Here is a 20,354-nt window from a genome sequence, read left to right as displayed (position 1 = left end):
TCTCCGCTGTCCGGTCTAACTGGATAATGGAAGAACAGATAGAAAACTCTTACGCCTAAATGGCTGCTACTGTGTAAATGTGTGTACCATATGGAATGGTATAGAAGGGAATACTCTAACGCCGAAAAATGGCAACTGTGTAATGTGCTAATTATAGATATGATAAATATGTGACATGTACACGATTAAAATTCGGCTCTGTTACAGCTAAAATGTCAATGAGCCTGAAATAAATCAATGGGACAAAAAAAAAGTACTATTTTGGATGTTTAAATTTGTAAACTTATAAAAATTGCCCCGCATTTCCCCGCTAAACTTTTTTCACAAAAGTGTTCCTCAAAATGTCTTTCATCACTCAGCACTTGAATTTTCCACCCGAAATCCCCCCTTTTGGATTTTTTCTCAATATTAACCCGAAATGTTTATTTAGAAATAACTGTTGTTCGAAGTTGTACCTTTTTATTAATAATGTGAATAATTTTTCGTAGATGATGATGATGATGACCCACCTCATACCCTTACAAAGGTTTGAACTGGCCAATTTATCTAATAGATAATATTTATATTTAACCAAATTAAGATATCAGTATTATAAAACAAAACAGCGAACTGACTCTGTTGCAGGCATGAGTTTCTATTAATCGAACATCATAAATAGGCAAAAACTTGAAAAGAAAAACAATGGTCCTATCATTATCGACATTATCATAATGATAATCCCAACTTCAGACCCAAAGTTTTTTTAAGGCATATCAAGAAAATTTCCAACCCGGGAAGATCCTTGACAGATTGGGAATCGAACCCAATATCTAAATGTGTCTACTTAGAACATGATAGAGATCTGCCACATTCAGAAATACTCGATATAACCATCTTATAAAATGATAGTTTACGACAATTCTGAATGAGCTATCCCCATTCCAGTTTCCACTTCAGACCCACATAAAAATTTCATTATGTATCAGTGTTCTGCCAGTGTTCCATTAACATAGTCCAGGCCCACCAAACGCGCGCGAGGCTCAAACTCTCGTAGACAACGCTTATTACTTTTTTTTTACAATATACATTAACAAAACAACAACAAAAAATCATCATCATCAGTACGAACGTGGTAGTTTAACCTGTAAATAAATTTTATTAATTTTTATCAATTGAAAACATAAATGAATGATTTAGGGAAAAAAAATTATAAAACCTGTTTACAAAACAGATTTTACGTGTGAAATACACATTTTCTTGAACTCTGCCATTGTTGCCGCACGTTTAATTTCTCTGGGCATCGAATTGAAGAAATTTATACCTTTATATAACAACGAGTTCTGCGACCTACTAAACATAAAGTTGGGTTTTCTTGCATCATTTGCGTTTCTTGTATTGTATCTATGAACATCACTTCCTCTTTCAATTCGATCACACAAATATCGAGGCAGCATATCGTTCAAAATTTTGAAGATGAACACCATTGTCATGTAATAAATTCTCTGCTTCACAGATAGCCACTGTAGCGCGTCCAACATCAAACTAAAGGAAGTGTATCTACTACATCTCAAAATCAAACGCATTACTTTATTTTGTAAACGCTGCAATCTCGTTAATTGTGTATTATTTGCAAGGAATAGGATCGACGAGCAAAAATCTATGTGCGGTGAAATCAATGATTTATACAATTTAATTTTACTGTTTATTGTCAACTCTTTCTTCAAACGACACAAAACGCCGTACTTCTTGGCAATCTTTTTGATGACATTATTGATGTGAGACTTAACGTGTCATCAATAATAACTCCTAAGTATTTGATTTCTATATATATGACCTCCCAGTTATGTAATAAGGATTTGTTCGATCATTTAAGAATAACTGGGTAGAATATAACTGCCTCAACTCCCGTGAGGAATTTATTATACGACTTCGTTATAGGAAAAACAAATTTTTCGTCAACTTTGTAAGCGCTTCTGAAAAATTAAATTGAGAGATTTGTTAGTAAATTAGTAGAGATATGGGGCTCTGCAAATAATATAGTGGACATATTTTCAAATAAAGAAGATGCTAGTGAACCTATTTTCAAATAAAGAAGATGCTTGGCTGGAATTGAAATTTGTAATTCCTTCAGAAACTGGTAATCACCTCTTACTTTAGTTTTTTGGTTAAACCGAGTTGAAAAATGAACTGTTTCGGATACATTTTGATACCAAACACGATAAAAACTGAAATTTTTGAAATTTGCCCCCCTTTTGGTTTTTTGGTGGAACAGAGTTGAAAAATGAACTCAGCGTATCTGATTGTTAATTGATAGTAATTTATAATTGAATAGTTAAATATCCAGGGAACTCAAACATGACGAATGTCTACAGTAATAACACAAAGAACTAGGCACACACGAAAATTATGATAAGAGAGGAATAAGTTCAACAAGTATAGGAGAACGAGTGCAAAACCTAATAAGTTCAGAGCTCCAACCAGTTTTGCCTCTCAGTCTGTATCGTACCATTGTCGAGTTCAGAGTACTTTTAATAAAGGCGCGAATTAAATTGTATTTCATCACATTTTCTATTCCAATCAATCCGAAGAAAAGTAATATCCGATCATTTATATATTACACAAATGCTGTACCAGTCAGGGTTGCCAAAATAAAATCTGTGTTTTTTGTCTCAAAAAATCCTTTCATCTGAGTTTTTTTCTTAGAAAATCTGTATTAACCCTTTGCGGTCATGTTTGTATGTTTGTATGTTTGTATGTTTGTATGTTTGTATGTTTGTATGTTTGTATGTTTGTATGTTTGTATGTTTGTATGTTTGTATGTTTGTATGTTTGTATGTTTGTATGTTTGTATGTTTGTATGTTTGTATGTTTGTATGTTTGTATGTTTGTATGTTTGTATGTTTGTATGTTTGTATGTTTGTATGTTTGTATGTTTGTATGTTTGTATGTTTGTATGTTTGTATGTTTGTATGTTTGTATGTTTGTATGTTTGTATGTTTGTATGTTTGTATGTTTGTATGTTTGTATGTTTGTATGTTTGTATGTTTGTATGTTTGTATGTTTGTATGTTTGTATGTTTGTATGTTTGTATGTTTGTATGTTTGTATGTTTGTATGTTTGTATGTTTGTATGTTTGTATGTTTGTATGTTTGTATGTTTGTATGTTTGTATGTTTGTATGTTTGTATGTTTGTATGTTTGTATGTTTGTATGTTTGTATGTTTGTATGTTTGTATGTTTGTATGTTTGTTTTTTTTTTTTTTTTTTTTTTTTTTTTTTGTAGAAGGTGGAAATCTTGCATAGACACCCAGTCGCCATGTTTACCGGATAGTGTGAGATTCCTACTCACCAAAAACCACCTCCTTCTTCATGCCGTTTCTCTCTCGGAACCACCGTTTGGTATTACTTCGGGAGGAGGCTGTGCTTATGCACTCATTGCTCTGTGTTTCCTACGCTCATTCTTTGGTCTGCTCTCCATTTTCGTTGGAGTTCCGTCATTATTGTGACTATGACACAATTCACTGCGTTCCACGAGTTCTCGCTTTTACACATTTCGTGTACGATGTTATCGGCATTCAAATTGAGTCCGCATGCAGCGATCAACTCTCTTCTCTGCTGGACAAATCGAGGACATTCGAAGACCACGTGTTCCGCTGTTTCTTCTACTTGACCACACTCAGGACAGGATGGTGAGTTCGCGTGTCCGAACCTGTTCAAGTACCGCCTAAAACATCCATGACCAGACAGAAATTGGGTCAAGTGGAAATTTACTTCTCCATGCTTGCGCCCAATCCACTTCGTGATATTCGGAATTAGTCGGTGGGTCCATCGACCGTTAGGTGTGTTGTTCCACACCTGTTGCCACTTCCGTATTGACTCTAGTCGTGATCTTTTTCGCAGTTCTCTGTTATTTTGCACGTCCGTTGTTTTTTCCTCGTAGCGTACGCTATCTTCAACCAGGATAATGTCGATGGGAATCATTCCCGCTATCACGCATACCGCTTCTGCAGATATCGTTCGATATGCACTCGATACTCTCATCGCCATTACTCTGAGCGTTCTGTTTAGCAGCGTCCGATTTTGTCTTACTTCGAGCGCTGCCACCCAGACCGGACCACCGTAACGGAGTATCGATGTGGATACGCTGGCCAGAAGGCGCCTCTTGCTACTACATGACCCTGCGTTGTTCGGCATAATTCTAGCCATCCCTGTTGCGACCTTTGCTGCTTTCTCACATGCATATCTCACGTGGCTCTTGAAATTGAGTCGATCGTCAAGGATAACACCCAGGTACTTCAGTTCCCGTTTGGAACAGATACTGTGTTCCCCAACGGTGATTTTCGCTTGCTCCACAACTTTGCAGTTGCTGACCAACACCATCTCGGTTTTTTGGTGTGCTATCTGCAGTTTAGAGTCGTTCATCCATTCTTCAACGGTTTTGATTGCCTCTGTACCCAACATTTCGACTTCTTCTCGGGATTCTCCGATCACCGTCAATAAAACATCATCAGCAAAACCAGTGATTTGTACGCCCCTGGGAAGCTTCAACAACAACACACCATCGTACATCGCGTTCCACAGTGTTGGGCCCAGAATGGAGCCTTGTGGAACCCCCGCTGTAATTTTATACGATTTCTGCCCTGTCACTGTATCATAAACTAAGACTCGGTTCTGGAAGTAGCTTTTCAGAATTTTACATACGTAGTCCGGGACTAGTAACCTATGTAGCGCTATCGCGATAGCTTCCCAACTGGCACTGTTGAATGCGTTTTTCACATCGATCGTGATTACGGCACAATAACGATTTCCGCGTCTTTTTTGCTTCAATGCTTTGCCGGCTGTCTCGGTTACTGACATGATAGCATCCATTGTCGATCTTTTTTTCCGGAACCCAAACTGCATTTTAGAGAGTCCGTATTCACCTTCACGTTCTGTGCACTTCATCAATCTGTTGAGAATGATCTTTTCCAGCAGCTTCCCGAGTGTGTCCAGAAGGCAGATGGGACGGTACGACGATGGATCCCCTGGAGGTTTCCCTGGTTTTGGTAGCAGTACCAGTCTTTGTCTTTTCCAGGTATCCGGAAAGTATGTTTGTATGTTTGTATGTTTGTATGTTTGTATGTTTGTATGTTTGTATGTTTGTATGTTTGTATGTTTGTATGTTTGTATGTTTGTATGTTTGTATGTTTGTATGTTTGTATGTTTGTATGTTTGTATGTTTGTATGTTTGTATGTTTGTATGTTTGTATGTTTGTATGTTTGTATGTTTGTATGTTTGTATGTTTGTATGTTTGTATGTTTGTATGTTTGTATGTTTGTATGTTTGTATGTTTGTATGTTTGTATGTTTGTATGTTTGTATGTTTGTATGTTTGTATGTTTGTATGTTTGTATGTTTGTATGTTTGTATGTTTGTATGTTTGTATGTTTGTATGTTTGTATGTTTGTATGTTTGTATGTTTGTATGTTTGTATGTTTGTATGTTTGTATGTTTGTATGTTTGTATGTTTGTATGTTTGTATGTTTGTATGTTTGTATGTTTGTATGTTTGTATGTTTGTATGTTTGTATGTTTGTATGTTTGTATGTTTGTATGTTTTTTATGTTTGTAACATGTTTGTCTGTAGTGCTGACCCACATTAATAGAAATTTGATCCCCTTCCTATTGACCGATTGATCTGAAATTTGGAACACACCTTTATCTCTGTAGTCATTATAAAACTGCGTATTTCATGATCTTGAAAATCCGAGATGGCGGCCGCTACCAAATGGCGGATCACATATTTTCTCAAAATCTCATCAATATGAGTTTTCCAAAACCCCATCAATATGTGTATCAAATGAAAGGGCTTGACTAGTAGAATACGGTTATTTAAGAAAAATGCAAATCCAAGATGACTGCCACTACAAAATGACGGACTATATATTTTTTCAAAACTTCATTGATATGGGTATCAAATGAAAGGGCTTGACTAGTAGAATACGGTTATTAATGAAAAATGCAAATCCATCAAAATCCTACCAAATGGCGGACTACATATTATGTCAAAACCCCATTAATATGGGTATCAAATGAAAGGGCTTGACTAGTAGAACACGGTTATTTATGAAAAATGCAAATCTATTAGGGGCTGCCACTATCAAATGGCGGGCTGCATATTTTCTCAAAACCTTATTAATATGGGTATCAAATAAAAGCGCTTGAATAGTAGATCACAGTAAATCATGAAAAATCCAAATCCAAGATGGCCGCAATCACAAAATAGCAAACTACTTTATTTAACGGTTTAATTTAGCTTGAACTGAAGTGAGTTGAAAGTCACTATAATACAGATATAAAAAAAAAAAGCTTGAACTGTTTGTATGTATGTTTGTTTGCCTGCAGGGTTGTCCCACATTAGTAGAAATTTCACCAATAGGAACTGACCGAATTTATAAAATACCTTTATCTCTGCTGTCATTTTAAAACTGGTTATCTTGAAAAATACAATTTGGCCGCCGCTACAAAATAGCTGATTCCATATCATCTCAAAAAAAAAGGCTGATTGAGATATGTGTATCAAACGAACGAACTTAACTTGGAAAACACACTATGTATTTTCTGCAATCCACTCAATATCGGTATCAAATGAAATTTTTTGACTGATAGAATACGGTACAATGGTTTTATTGTAGAGAAGTATTGTAATGAAACAGAGGATGTTCTAAAAACTAGAAAACAAAATAAGTAAAAAAAACTTTTTAAGTTAAACGGTTTAATTGTGATTAAACATAATAATGTACTAAAAGCTAGAAAATAGTTAGGCAATTAGCAGTTAGCAGTTATCACACCTTTCCTTCATTAGTATAGGGCATTAATAAGACTAAAATAAAATCGTGGGGCGCGTTGGATTTTATTATCCACAATTGGCGACTTCATCATATGTCCCACGATTTTATTTTAGTCTTATCAATGCCCTAGACTAATGAAGGAGAGAGGTGATAACTATTAACTGCTACTTGCCTAATTAGTTTCTAGCTTTTAGTACATTATTATGTTTAATCACTATTAAACCGTTTGACTTAAAAAGTTTTATTTACTTATTTTTATTTCATCTCAAGATTAGATGGGTTCATCATGTGCGAAAATCGAAAGAAACCGACGACACAATCGAATCAATTAATTCTGTTTTTAGTTGTCAAAACTCATTCCAAAGTTATAACGATTTAACATCACCAACTATCTCTAGAGACATCTACTACCTTATACCCAAACAGAAATTCTCATCTCATCAAGCGAGATAGATCTGATTTCAGATACGCAACTGTAAAGCTAAGTACGTACTCAAGCTGAAAAGCTAAGCTATCGATGAAAAATGTGAAATGTGTCTCGTTCATCTAGCGCTGAGATTCCCAGTTTGCATCCTTGCGATCCTTGCACTTTCCCTGACACGATGGGTTGATAAATACAGACATAACTCTCGGTTCTTCTTGTCACAGGAGCGTATTCATCAGGTTCAAATATCTCTGGAGCCTAGCCTTGGTGGAGGTGAATGGATTCCAAAACTGTTCGTCAGTGGAGAGTGTTAGCTTATCGCTTATGTAGCAATTCTCTCCAGATGGCGATGGAAATTTTGAGATAACTAATGACGAGAGAAGTGTCGGTGCAGTCTAGAAATTTAACACTGAATTATTGCCGAGCAGGGCATCACGTATTGGAAGAGACATTATACTCAGATTGTGTTGTTTCAATGTCACTGAATATATTTTCAAAATTTAAGCCATGAAAAAGTACAAAAAGATGCAATTCTACTATTTGTTTCAACAAGATTATTTCATGTGGTAACAATGCAACAAAAAAGAGGGTGCCGATTGGAACTACTCAGCAATGTTTGCTCCATGACATGCACGAATAGCGCATACCATTAACGAGAATGACGGCAGTCTGGCACCGCTTTAAAATTCATAGAATGTGCTTAATTACTTCCCACTCCAAGTTCCAAGGTTGTATGTTTGTGTGAAGAAGAGAACTAAGTTCTTTATTAACGAGCAAAAGGGTTCGAAATTAATCAAACGTAACATTTCCTGGAAGTGGCTGTTCAAGTGACGAAGGTGTGATAGGGATACTTTTGTCGGTCGAAATTAAACAACGTTCCTGTATGTAGAAAAAATCTGAAATTGTTATTTCGGCCTCGTTTTATCACGCGAAATCTAGTGCTTTAATAACACTAGTGTTCAGCACAGAAAACACGCAATCCTGTCGAAGTATAGACAAGCGAACAATACACAGCTATTAATAATATTGAACATATATCCATAAATCGAATTCCATCGCAAATGAGAGAACAATAATCTTAATATGAATATCTCCATCCATCGCATTTATCATCGAAATCGATACGCACCTTTCGTAATCGAACAAAATAGATTTATGAACACGCTTACGGTGCTCATATAAATCATACCATCTTCGATACTCATTGTTCGTGATAGACAAGGCTAGACTTGGTATGAATTAAATTCAGATACACCAAGCAAATTCCATTAACTGCTTTCACCAGCATTGTCATAATTAATCATTCACACTTTGGCAGGGGTGGCATCCTTCGGAAACATCGCTGTTATCACGGAGCTCCATCTCTGCCCTGCGGGGCAATTAAATTTTCCCGGACGAGCAATCCTCTTTAGCCACGGATTGTCCGGCTCCGCGTTCCTCACCATTTACACGAAAAAAAATCACCAAATAGCCTCTCGAACGCGCTGACGGAGGGTAAGAGGGAAAACAAACGGCAAATTGAGGATCGAGTGGTAGTTTATTCGAGTACCCATCAGCAGCAAATCCAGCCGAACTTGACAAAAATGTCGAGAAGTTAGGGCGAAACGTCTAAAAGTGAATCAGCGTCTATGGCGTGCCTTCGGCCTGTGGGGCATTTATGTCGCCGGGAGAGGTCAATTGATGATAGCCGTGGAGCAGTATTTGCCCGCTGTCAATGCACCGGGGGGAACTTCCTGTCCTGCTCTTGTGAGAAGAGGCCATTACGGGTACCCATTGGGATTTTATTTACTGATCATTATGGTCGCGTTCTCAAGGACCCACTGGATAAGAGCACTTGTGTTTTTGTGTTTTTTTTTCCCTTGACTTCATTGATAAATTAAAAACGGTGAATTTGTATTTGCACTCCTAATATTTTGAATAGCAGAAAGTGTCGCATTTTTATCGAATTCATGCCATTAGGGCTGTCAATGCTAGGAATTCACTTTGTTTATCTAAGCATCAACATTGATGCAAGAGACAAGAGTCCCCTCAGAATCCTTTGGAACCATGATTTGTCATTCATAATGGGAAGCACATCCTGGATATAAATTCCACGTAAAACTAATGTGATACAAAGTTGGACACGTAAAAGCCAAACCGAAATTTATTTATTATATTAAACTGAACATATGGTTCAGCTTAATCAGATAAATAAACTCAGAATCCAATTTCTGAAAAAAACACGTGTTTACAATTTGCCACGTGCATCGAGAAGCCATTCACTATCCCCCTTCCGTTCCAGCTGCTCACGCCAGCGAAGGAACACCGGTGCATTCCAATTTTTCCGTTAGTATGCCACACGATGGTTGCATTGTTTAATACAATAAAAATGTCGCACTCGTCCACGCGACTTTCCCATGGGAACAAATACGATAAATGGTTTAAATTCAATTCCGTGCAACTATTTCCGCATTTAACATGCAAAAAATGCAAACAAGTCCCCTCACTGACCGACGAAGCTAGGAGCAACAAAGTACTGTTTCCGTTTACTGTTCGAAATGGAGTGAGTGGGAGGATCGTGAGTCGTAATTTGCAACACGCTTCTCTTCCGTAGGTCGCAGAGTTTCGCCGTGATAAAATGGTTTTTCATTATGCCCCTCCCCAGCAATAACCGTAACCCGTTGCTATTACTGCGAAGAAGATCCCGTCAAAGCCAAAGAAAAAGTACTTAGCATCCATTTCGCCAAAATCATCCCTTATGAGGTAAGATTTCGGACCGGTTCCGCCCGAGTGGTCGTTATCGGATCCATTCTCGTTGTCATCAGTAAGAGGCTTAGAGGCCTAGAGTTTGTTTTTTTTTCGTTTTACCATTCTCTTGCTGCTCTTCCAAATGAACCCCCCCCCCCCCCCCCGACAGAGATGCCAGTTTTTTTTTTTCGTGCAAATCCGAAGACATTTTCGAATCTACAGGTTAACTTCTGCCAATATATTGAATAAAAAACTGTATTTAGTGTTATTACTATAACGGCTGAAAGCTTATTTTAATTTTCGAAAAATCGATAAAATATAGCGGAGTTTTGACGTAGGACTACGTCTTTCATTTCTATACCGGGGTGTAAAATCAAAGTTTCGAAAACGAAAGCGTTACGCCGGAGACCGAGATTTTGAGCGTTAATAGATCCTAAATAAATGAACGAAATGGTATGATAAAAACTTCATTCAAAAGATAAAATGTCTACGCGTTATATACTTGTTACTTTTTGACCCAAAAACTTGTTTCAATAGTCTTAAATTTGCTTTCAAAACAGGCTATTGAAATCACCAATCGGTATATAAGCGAGCGTCGCTCGGAAATCCACTCAGTTATAATTGAACAGCGATTGGAGCATGTTGTCGCTGTTGTGGTGAAGCTCTTCGTTTATCATGAAAGCGCGGATGAACGGTGCCACCAAGAGTCTGTTTGTGCACCTTAGGCCAGAAGGGAATCCGTCAGGAGGAGAGTGATGCCACAAACGGTTCCCCGGGAAGAGTTCGGAGCAGCCGCCACACACACACATACACGCGCGGAACTCTTCGTTTGGATGCCATTCAGCATCGAGAAAATTCCGGGGAGATTCAATCGTTGCTGAAAAATAATCTGCCAGTTCCTCTGGGAACTGAAAAATACATTCATGCAAAAGAGTTCATTTTAATGTTTTCTATCCATGTAACACTGCGACCAAATATTTTCCAATTAAGTGCTATTAACAGGTGGTTATCGAGTTAGCATTAACCACTGATGGGCTTCGAGTATCGAGGAAAATCTGGAACAAACTAATCTTTGCTGAAAAATACCCTGCCAATTCCCCTGGGAATTGAGAAATACATTGATGCGAAAGAGTTTATTCTAATGTTTTCTATCCATATAACACTGCAACCAAATACATTTTGTTTTGTGATTTTTCAATCGATCGCAATTAACATGGAAGCTTCTGAAAATTATTCTTCCCCATCAGTAGAAAATTTTCGTATCCAATATTGTATGCGCGCGCAACGGAAAATGTTACGCATCGCGAAAATTATATAATTTTCAATCAATTATTGCTCAGTCGCCGAATGTTTCAAACTCAGAGAGTTCATTCCCCTCTTGTTTGCCTTCCAAATTGCTATCGTAAACCACACCTTCTCTCGATTAAATCACGCACAAAAAGCATACCTATGCGATATTCTGGTGGTGAAACGCATTCATTTTTCGTGAGGACATCGACAAGGTAACATCATAATTGAACGAGCTGGACGGCGAGGAATCGAGTGATCGAGGGATCGAGATATTCATTACCTAGCCTGACCTAACCTGAAAGACATGCAGTTTGTTTGGAACTGTGAGGGAGGGCAGAAAAGCCGAGCCATCAGGAGGAGAAGGAAGGAAGGAAGGTATTGTATTATAGAGGCTTTAAACTTTTTCAGTTCATTCGTCTCTAGCCTTGAGAAAGGCCCTTTGAAAACTCTACTCTATTCTACTCCAGCGCTACCACCTCCGCCCTCTTGCTTTGAGAAAGGCACTCGATCCCTCGCCGTCCAGCCCGTCCAGCAACGATGTTGTCCAGTCGGTGTCCACACAAAGAATGAGGAGGAGAAGAGATAGTGACCAAGAGAGTATCAGCATCGAAAAACGGTTCTCCGGGAAGACATCGAAGCAGCCGCCACACACACACACATACACGCTCGGAATTTTTTTTTCGTTTGGATGCCATTCAGCATCGAAAAAATTCCGGAAAGATCTAATCGCTGCTGAAAAATAATCTGCCAGTTCCCTAGGAATTGAAAAATACAATAATGTGAAAGAGTTTATTTTAATGTTTTCTATCCATGTAAAAATGCGACCAAATATTTTTCAATTAAGTGCTATTAACAGGTGGTTATCGAGTTAGCATTAACCACTGATGGGCTTCGAGTATCGGAGAGAATCTGGGAAGATGTTATTGTTGCTGAAAAATAATCTGCCAGTTCCCCTGGGAATTGAAACATACATTCATGCTAAAGAGTTTATTTTAATGTATTCTAACATATAACGCTGCGACCAAATACATTTGGTTTTGTGATTTTTCAATCAAATGCAATTAGCAGGAAAGCTTCTGAAGATGTTCGTTTTCAATATTGGATGCGCGCGCAACGGAAAATGTTTCGCATCGCGAAAAACATAATTCTCAATCGATTATTGCTCAGTTGCTAAAATTTTCAAACTCAGAGAGTTCATTCGCCTCTAGTTTGCCTTCCAAATTGCCATCATAAACCACACCTTCTTTCTATTCAATCACGGACAAAAAGCATACTTAAGCGATATTCTGGTGGTGAAACGCAATCTGTTAGAGGCAAATGAACTGAAAAGTTGAAAGCCTCTTTAATTCAACATCATCATCATGAAACGCAATCATTTTTCGTGAGGACATCGACAAGACAACATCGTTATTGAACGAGCTGAACGTGCTGGACGAGCTGGACGGCGAGGGATCAAGATATTAATTACCTGACATGAAACGCTTTTTAGAGGCGAATGAACTTACAAGTTTAAAGCCTCTTATAAACAAAGAAAGAAACGCATTCAGTTAGTTTGGAACTGTGAGGGAGCGCAGAAAAACCGATCCATCAGAAGAAGAGAAGGAGACCGAGAGAGTATCAGCACCGAAAAACGGTTCCGTTTGAGACATCAGAGCAGCCGACACACACACATATATACGTGCGGAACTTCATTCGTTTAAATGCCATCCAGCATCGAGAAGATTCCGGAAGAATATTATCGTTGCTGAAAAATTTTCTGCCAGTTCCCCTGGGAATTGATAAATTCATGCGAAAGAGTTTATTTTAATGTTTTCTAACCATATAACACTGCGACGAAATACATTTGTTTTTGTGATTTTTCAATCAAGTGCAATTATCAGAGTTTATTTTAACGTTTTCTATCCATATAATACTGCGACCAAATACAATTGGTTTAAAATACAATACAATTGGTTTTGTGATGTTACAATCAAGTGCAATTAACAGGTGGTCATCGAGTTAGCATCAACCACTGATGATGGACTTCGAGAAGAATCCGGAAAGATATCGCTGCTGCAAAATAATCTGCCAGTTCCCCTTGGCATTGAAAATAACATGCAAGCGAAAGAGTTTATTTTAATGTTTTCTAACCATATAACACTGCTACCAAATACATTTCGTTCTGTGATTTTTCAATCAAGGGCAATTAGCAGGAAAGCTTCTGAAGATTATTCTTCCTCATCAGTAGGATATTTTCGTATCCAATATTGGATGCATAAAATCTTGTACCTCTAATGTAACGCTCTCGTTTTCGAAGTCCCCCGAATATTCATTTATTCTTAATTCAGAATAGATTCAGATTCAACTTCAAACAAATGATCACTGAATCAACGATAATCCTACGTCACCATTGCGGTTATACCATAGATATAACCCACTTCCTGTTTTTGACGTGGGACTACGTCTAACCGGAATATATGAGGGGTAAAATGAAAACCGAAACACAGAACATGCAGGAAAAAATGAAAGATTTCGAATTCTTATAACTCGAACATTTCTTACTGGATCGGAAAGATGTTTGCATCAATTGATAGAGAATATTTGTACGCATCTATTGCAACTAACAAAATGTTATTTTTCATTAGATAAACAATTGAATAACTGTAAAATATTAGGCGTTATCTAAAGGCCCTAACTGCCTCGTTTTGAATGGCCCGATTTACAGTTTCCCTTACACAGCCATCAAAACCAAGCACCCTTGGGGAAATCGGCATTGCAAATACATGAGGAAAGTAGGGAGACTTTTGTTCTCACCGAAAAATGTTCCATAACACAGACTTCAAAACCAAGCAGCGATGGAGAAATCGGCATTGCAAACACATGAAAGTAGGGGGAGCTTCTGTTTCCACCGAAATGTGTTCCCTAACAGAGATTTCTAAACCAAGGTGCCTGGCGGAAATCGGCATTTAAAATTCATGCAAGTCGGGGGTATTTTTGTTCCGACTGAAATGTGTTTTCCTAACACAGACTTCAAACCCATGGAGCGTGGGGAAATCGGCAATGCGAATTCATACAAGTCGGGGATATTTTGACGTAGGACTACGTCTTTCATTTCTATACCGGGGTGTAAAATCAAAGTTTCGAAAACGAAAGCGTTACGCCGGAGACCGAGATTTTGAGCGTTAATAGCTCCTAAACAACTGAACGAAACGGTATGATAAACACTTCATTCGAAAGATAAAATGTCTACGCGTTCTATACTTGTTACTTTTTGATCCAAAAACTTGTTTCAATAGTCTTTAAATTGCTTTCTAAACAGGCTATTGAAATCACCAATCGGTATATAAGCGAGCGCCGCTCGGAAATCCACTCAGTTCTAATTGAACAGCGATTGGAGCATGTTGTCGCTGTTGTGGTGAAGCTCTTCATTTATCATGAAAGCGCGGATGAACGGTGTCACCAAGAGCCTGTTTGTGCACCTTAGGCCAGAAGGGAATCCATCAGGAGGAGAGTGATGCCACAAACGGTTCCCCGGGAAGACATCGCTACACACACATACACGCGCGGAATTCTTTTCGTTTGGATGCCATTCAGCATCGAGAAAGTTCCGGAAAGATCTAATCATTTCTGGAAAATAATCTGCCAGTTCCTTTGGGAATTTAAAAATACATTCATGTGAAAAAGTTTATTTGAATGTTTTCTATCCATGTAACACTGTGACCAAATATGTTTCAAGCAAGTGCTATTAACAGATGGTTATCGAATTAGCATTAACCACAGGTGGGCTTCCAGTATCGAGGAAAATGTGGAAATATCTAATCGTTACTGAAAATAATCTGCCAGTTCCTCTGGGAATTTAAAAATACATTCATGTGAAAGAGTTTATTTGAATGTTTTCTATCCATGTAACACTGTGACCAAATATTTTTCAATCAAGTACTATTAACAGGTGGTTATCGAGTTAGTATTAACCACTGGTGGGCTTCCAGTATCGAGGAAAATGTGGAAATATCTAATCGTTGCTGGAAAATAATCTGAAAATTACATTCAAGAATAAATAATTGAAAATTACATTCAAGCGAAAGAGTTTATTTTAATGTTTTCTATCCATAAAATATCCATATAATACATTTGGGTTTGTGATTTGTCAATCAAGTACAGTTAGCAGGTTAGCTCCTGAAAATTATTCTTCAGAACAAGGTTTTTCGTATCCTATATTGGATGCATAAAACCTTGTGCCTCCAACGTAACGCTCTCGTTTTCGAAGTCTCCCAAATATTCATTTATTCATTCATTCAGAATGGATTTAGATTCAACTTCAAATAAATGATCTCTAATTCAACGATAGTCCTACGTCACCCTTGCGGTTATACAATAGATATAACCCACTTCCTGTTTTTGTCCCGATTGAAATGTGTTTCCCTAACACAGACTTCAAAACCAAGGTTTCTGGGGAAATCGGCTCTGCAAATAAATGCAAACTGCGAGTACTTTTGTCCTCGCTTGCCTTTGTGCATACTGGAATAAGTCTGTCCTAACACGATCTTCTAAACTTAGAAACCTGGGAAAATCGTGCAGACACTAGAAGCGAATAAACTTTACAGTTTCAAGCAAATTCGCGGTTCCTGAAGTACGTACACTTTAGAGATGTAAACTTCAGAGGGAAATGTAAAATAAAATAATATTTTGATAATTTTTTTTTTTTGTATTTATTAGAGAGATTTTCAGCCTTAGGCTGGTCCATCAAACGTTTGATAATTCTTCCGGACATATGTTTCGTCCTAAGCATCATACCAAACGTAAAAGGTCTGTCATTAAATTTACTTGTAACGAAGAACAATCACAATGCATAAATTGACTTTACATGGCATTTGTTCAATCGTTTTACTCACAAAGCAAATATATTGAATCCAATTGAATTTGGAAACTGTTCCATTCAATCGAGAATTTAATCAATACAAACGAATGATTGCTAAGCTAAGGTAGTCCCACGTCAACCTTGCGGTTATATCATAGATATAACCCACCCATTTTTTTGTTTTCATTGAAACAAAAGTGGATACATACATAGACTGGATAACTGGATAAACTTACGATGTAGGCTGGATAGACCCAATTTAGTGAACTTGTATATCACTGTTATTTAACCTGCGTAACTTGTTTTCACTCGCTGTTTTGTTTTCCATTTACTTAATTTATACTGAAATCATTGTCTGACCCAAACATTAATTTAACTACTAACAGTGTGTTAGTAACAGGAATTGCGTTATACTTAACCTGCAACTTACGAATTTTCAGCGTTACGTTATTTAGGCACCATGCCTAATCTCATTAGCATTGGGACACGTGGTATAATTTATTGTTTGTTTTTTTTGTTATTTTTTTTCAAATGATATTGGGCCTCATTCCCGTTTACATTTCGCGGTGAAAACGAAATTGACGGCACGTCATTGAACTTCGGTTTACAAATTAGTGAAGCGTCAAAGATAATAATGTGTTTTCAGGCTGAATGACCACAACACTTTTCAAATAGAAATTATAATTGAAAATTAATTTATCCGTATCAAATTAGTGTTCAATGTGAATGGAAAACTTTGTTTTCTACATGTGGCAGAATAATCTCTTACAAAAATTGTTTGTGAAGACAATTTTATATTATAATGATAAGTGTAAGTAGGAATATCTAAACGTTGTTAGAAGAAATGTTAATAAATAACGCCATTTTGCAGGCATCCATTTACCCGTCGAGACGTGCACCGATTAGGAAACGCCCTCCAACGTAACACGCGCCCCGTCACAGTCACCCTCGCAGGATTTCTCTTCCCAGCGGAGCGCCGATTAGGTAGTGCCCTCCAACATAACGCGCACTCCGTCACGGCCGCTCTCGTGGGGTACTCCGGTGCTTCAGATCTCACTGTGGTTCATCTTTTATAGTCAGGCGTTATCCGCACGCTGGTCGGCCCTCCACTTCCGCTGTAGCTCGGACATGATGTGGACGATTGCACTGTTCACTGCGTTCCAGGTGCCCTCGTCACGACACATTTCCTCTACGATGTTCCCAGCATGAAGGGTAGGCAGCCCCTCGCGCCTTGTGGTGAATCTTGGACATACAAATACGACGTGTTCCGGTGTTTCCTCCACATCTCCACACTCCGGACAAAGAGGCGATCTTGCATGTCCAAACCGGTGCAGATACTGCCTGAAGCAGCCATGCCCAGACAGAAACTGTGTTAGGTGAAAATTCACCTCTCCATGTTTCCTGTTTACCCAGCCCATTAGTGTCGGTATGAGCCTGTGCGTCCATCTGCCGTTTTGAGCCGCACTCCACTCTTGCTGCCACCTATCCATCGACTCTGCCCTCATTAGCTTCCGGATTCCTCTGGTTCCCCTCCTCATATAGCACTCGCTGTCTTCCGCCAAGATGTTGATAGGGACTAGCCTGGCTATGACGCAGACCGCTTCTGTTGATATGGTTCTGTACGCACTCGCGACTCGCATCGCCATGAGCCGGTACGTACTATTCAGCCTTCTCGTGTTCCGCTGAGTTTCTAACGCCGCGATCCAGGCTGGACCCCCGTATCGTAATGTCGATGAGGAGACACTAGCCAAAAGGTGCCTCTTGCTGCTGCTTGGGCCAAAGTTGTTGGGCATGATTCGTGTCAGTGCATTGATTGTCTTCGTTGCTTTTTTACAAGCGTAGTCGACGTGACTGTTGAAGTTCAGTCGATCATCGATCTGCACCCCCAGGTATTTCAAATCTCGCTTCGAAGTTATCAAGTGCTCTCCGACGGTGATTTCTGCACGTTGCACCGCCCTGCGGTTGCTGACAATCAACATTTCCGTCTTGTGGTGGGCTATCTGCAGTTTCACACTTTGCATCCACCTTCCGATCATGTCTATCGATTCGGTCGCGAGCATTTCGACCCGTTCCAAGGATTCTCCGGTCACGAGAATAACAATGTCATCCGCGAAGCCAATGATCTCCACACCTCTGGGCAGATTCAGTTTTAGTACGCCATCGTACATGCTGTTCCAGAGCGATGGACCCAGGATAGAGCCCTGCGGAACTCCAGCCGTAGTTTTAATCTGCGCCTGGCCCGTGTTTGTCTCGTACACCAGCACACGGTTCTCGAAGTAGATTCTCAGTATTCTACACAGGTATTCAGGGACTCTCATCGTGTGGAGCGCAGTCGCGATGGCCTCCCAGCTGGCACTATTGAACGCGTTCTTAACGTCGATCGTTATCACTGCGCAGTATCGATTTCCTCTGAGATTCTGTTTGGATGCTCTGTTTGCTCTTTCGACCACTATGCGAATGGCATCTACCGTGGATCTCTCTTTCCGAAATCCGAATTGACTATCGGACAGTCCACGAACTCCCTCCGTGCATTCCGTCAGCCTATTGAGGATGATTCTCTCCAAAAGTTTCCCCAGAGTGTCCAACAGGCATATGGGTCTATACGATGCTGGATCACCCGGCGTCTTTCCTGGTTTAGGCAGTAGTACTAGCTTTTGTACCTTCCATCGATCCGGAAAGTAGCATTCGTCTAGACACTTCTGCATTGCTGTCCTGAACATATCAGGGAATGATAGGACTGCCGCTTTTAAAGCTACGTTGGGGATTCCATCTGGGCCAGGCGCTTTCTTCGTTTTGAGGCGTTTCATAGCTGCAACTAGCTCGTCGTTCGTCACCTCTCTGCGTTCGATGTTATCCTCATCCTCTCCATATGGCATGGGTGGCCAGGTCGTACAACTACTACTATGGCTGCATTTATCTATACTATACTATGGCTGCGTGATCAATCTTCGATCATGATTTTTTGTTTTAAATCACATCAGGATTCATAATGTGTGGCTAAAAATGATTGTTAATATAAAAAAATTCAAAATTTTTCGGAAATTCATAAAAGATAGATGTTCCACAAAGTTCGCCAAAAATTTAATTGAAAAATACGTATTTTAGATATTGCAAATTGAAGTTTTTTTTGTAAATAAAAAAAAGTTGCACTTTTTTCTCAGTGTATATTTTTTCACGTTTAAACATCAACACTCTATAACTCTTTCTAGGACACTATTTCGGTACGACTAGTTTTGGAGATATAAATTATCAAAGATTTATATTACTAAAATCTATACGCCTTTTTCAAAAGTTACGCTTTAGTTAGAAAATTCCCATTTGCTGTGGAAAACTCATATTTCCTTCAACCCAAACGGAAAACAAACTTTCATTCGAATCAAGAATACATGTTTTTAAAATCTGTATTCTTGGGACGCTTTCATTTGCAATTACTCAAAAAAAATAAAAAGTACCTTAAACCGGGGGCAAATTGGTCACGATTTTCAGAAAAAAAATCAATATTACGATTTTTTTTTTATTTATACCCAATCATTTTTAAAATCTGTACTGGTGATAGGGTCACAAAAAGTATTTGAAACTTTTGTTAAAAAAATCCTTGAGCGTTAATTTGGAAAATTTGTAGCTAAACATTTCAAAACGTAGCTTCAAAATGAAATTGATCAATCTATGTTTTTCGTGATTTTTTGTTGTGATAAGCTCACAAATGTATGGGAAATCAAGGAAATCAAGGATTTGAGGATACAAAAACCTATTGTAAGGCAGTATTCTAGTCTAGAAATTTGAAAAAAAAAATCTATTTTTTTTATTCCATATTTCTGTAGTTTAGGCATTCAAGAATATACTCTAGAAAGGACTCATCCTATTATTTATCGAGTTAGAGCCATTTTAGTGATGTGGTATCTAACCTGGCACGTTCATAACAATGAACTTCAAACGCGTTTTTCTCGAAACAATTTTTTTCTTTCAAACTGGCGTACTCGATATCTCAAGTTCTAATGAACCGATTCATGTCGAATTCATATGGACACAATCTGCAGGCATCTCCCTATCGCATAAATCTCTAAAATATATATATTTTTTTAAATTCTAGTTTTTTAAACCGGGGAACCTAAGAAAAAAGGTTTTAGCCGGATTATTTCTATTTATCTGTATCTCGTTTAGACGAAACAGAATTAGAGCCGTTAATCTCGAACATATTCTATAATCCAAATGAACACGATCGTGTCAAGCGGCGCAAACTCGGAGATCAGTTGAAAGGAAAAGGAAAAG

The sequence above is a fragment of the Toxorhynchites rutilus genome, chromosome 2 (genome assembly GCF_029784135.1).
Source record: "Toxorhynchites rutilus septentrionalis strain SRP chromosome 2, ASM2978413v1, whole genome shotgun sequence".
Lineage (NCBI taxonomy): Eukaryota > Metazoa > Arthropoda > Insecta > Diptera > Culicidae > Toxorhynchites > Toxorhynchites rutilus.
Note: the sequence above shows the minus strand (reverse complement) of the source record.